At 33.6% G+C, this 2832-nt stretch overlaps 1 long non-coding RNA gene across 1 annotated transcript; it reads right to left on the bottom strand.

The window, feature by feature from the left end:
- Window positions 686-2624, bottom strand: LOC107618873. The gene is made up of 4 exons (XR_001615403.2): window positions 2444-2624; window positions 2219-2274; window positions 1104-1145; window positions 686-1004 (listed from the first exon to the last, which is right to left on the bottom strand). It is a non-coding gene; the product is annotated as an uncharacterized LOC107618873 (long non-coding RNA).

The following is a 2832-nucleotide window of genomic DNA, read 5'->3' as shown; positions in this document are numbered from 1 at the left end:
ATTATTTAGCCAAGGTATAGGATTAGCATTATGTTTATTATAAAAAACGATTGGTTTAATTGATTGAATAGTTCTTAAAAATATGCCCTTTGTATTTACTAATAGTAATAGTGTACATTAACCTAACCAAATATTAAAACCTTATATTAGAAAAGCCAAATGTGAAGAAAACTTGTTTTTCTCTTTGAAACTATTTGCCCCACCTTCAGAAAGTGTCCACCTCCAATATTGCTTGTGTCTATATTATGGTTCAAATTAATTGTTTATGCCTTGTTATTTCACATCTCTATACTGAGTAGAAGTTTAGGATGAAGACTAATTTGGTCTAGCAACTAGCCAATAACCTTGGAATCATGACATGGCTTGGTTGTTTACAGCACTGGATAAAACTTAACAGATGTGATCATGCAGATAGACTCCAATTAACATAGCACTCAAGATTCAAAGATGATAAAACAGATGGAAACATAACAGTCTTTGCATCTTTATTTGGAGTTGGTGTAACAGACAAACAAACACATTTTCGTGCTCAACATGAATCTTATTAACAATCTTATTTTAGTTTTTAATTCATATTATTAACCAATTAACAGTCAGACAAAGTAAAACAATATTATTTTTCAGTTGAGGCACAGTTAAACCATTAACTTGGGCAGCACAATATCTAACTACATTACTAAGTTTGTGTGTACGAAATCCAAGAAAAGGAAAAGATGGAATTATCAGCAGTCAGGACCCAAGAAGGGCACACAGTAGAAATACAAATCAGTAACTTATTGGGAGTACACATCATGACATGCCTAGGTTCATTACCAACACTAACAACAAAAGTAGGTCACAATAAGAGATGTGCTCATGATAATTGTAATTACAGAGCTTAATGATGGAAGTATACTAATGTTAAGTATCATGGCTGAGAGCCCTCATTTCTTTCCACTCTTCTTGAGCCCAGAACCTCCAAATGAACCTTTCTGTTGCGCCTTGGCTTTCAATTCCTTTAGCGCCTGTTTAAGGGATGGAACAGGGTTAAGCATAAACAGGATTACCGTCCTAACAGAACAACTGAATGAAGCATGATACTAAATTAAAGTAAAATATCTAACCTTCTCCTCTTCTTTTTTCTTTTGGATGTTGGCCATGTCAACCTACAAAATAACAGAAATCAATTTTGTAAGATCACAAGCAGATTGAGAAGTTCAAAAAAGATAAATAACATTTGCACTAATTTGTGCAAGGCCTTGATTGCCTATCATACTTCAAGCATCATAAACTATCAAGCCAAAGATAAATAATTCGTTGTGAATGAAACCAAGGAGCAAGGTTTCAACAGTGAAGTCCTATGCATAACTAAATTTAGAACCACCCAACAAGTAAAACCCACTTCCATTTGTAGACAGTGCCATATTCATATACGAGCAACTGACCAGAAATAAGACTGGTTAAAGGAAAAAGAAGCTAACATGGTCATCATAATCGTAATCATCATGGGCAGACAGATCAAGGACACTTGCATAACAAGAGAGGAAAATGTTTCTTGAACATCTATATCATCACAGCGCTGTGCCAACACCTATGTTATTGCCTTAAGCTATGGTCTGAGCACTACTTCAACATTCAACCCTAGTTTTTCACCTTGGATCACGTAGGGTTCCCAATGACACGCTCTTGGATATTCATTTAAGATATAACATAAGAAAGAGCATCTTTTAACATAAAACATTGCCTTAGCTAAAAATAACCCCAAAGATTGAGCATGCTCGAGTCCAACCAACATCAAGAAATCATGAACTCCATTTTCCCTCTACTATGTCTAGGCCAGGAGATATAGAATGTAATATTTGTGAAGCCAACCAGAGACAGAAATCTTCTTACACCACACAAATAAGGTGATTTATAGGAGGCACCCAAGGTTCCAATCTTATTATATTAGTTCTAAACGAACACATTCCTATCTAGTTCTTGATTTTCAACTTAGTTCATCATCAAATAGCTAAAATCCACAAGAATGTAAATATGAATAACCTATCCAAGGTTACATATTAGAAACAATCAATAATCCAAAAGTACAAACCCTAAAGGCCCTTTGACCTTAGACTAATTACTAACTATAAGAACCAAAAGCGCATCAACCTTGGAAATTTTGTTTAAAAACAACAACAATCAAAATATGATATAGAAAAAGATTATTCCCAAAGAAAAGGGGTAATTATAGAAGTACCTCATCGTAGTCTTTCTTGTCAGACTTAGGTTTCTTCAAAGGCTTAGCCTTTCCACCTAAAATCCACACCAAAACATAAGAGAGAGAAATCAAGAATCAATCAATAAATTAGCCAATGAATTAATCAGATGAATTGTGAAATCAACATGAATAATGGTTAATTAACAGATCTAAAGAGGAAAGAAAGAAATCAAGAAGGAAGGAAGAAGAATGATTGATTGATACCTTGCTTGGTCGACATGGTTGAGATGCAAAAGGGGGATTAGGGTTGGGTCCGAATCGCAAAACCAAAGAACGTTGATGGCGCACGACACGAGACAAGCTTATACCCTCAGCGCTTCACGCTTTTTATTTACGCTTCTATTTTGCTATTTATAGGACTCACATAACCCAAACCACTAGATCCTCTTTCCATAATTCTATTTCTATCTATCTAAATTAATTATTTCTTAACCATCATTTTATAATTTTTCCTATGGAATTTTAATTTTTATCTTTTTAAGTATTAATAGAATTTATTCAGAAACCAAATATTTTTTATAAATTCTAAATTAAGAAAAAGAAGAGAATTCTCATAAATTAAAAAAAGAAAAATTGACTAATGTTAACTAACT

Source organism: Arachis ipaensis, chromosome B09 (genome assembly GCF_000816755.2).
Source record: "Arachis ipaensis cultivar K30076 chromosome B09, Araip1.1, whole genome shotgun sequence".
In the NCBI taxonomy this organism is placed as follows: domain Eukaryota; kingdom Viridiplantae; phylum Streptophyta; class Magnoliopsida; order Fabales; family Fabaceae; genus Arachis; species Arachis ipaensis.
This window is presented reverse-complemented; position numbering and strand designations above follow the sequence as displayed.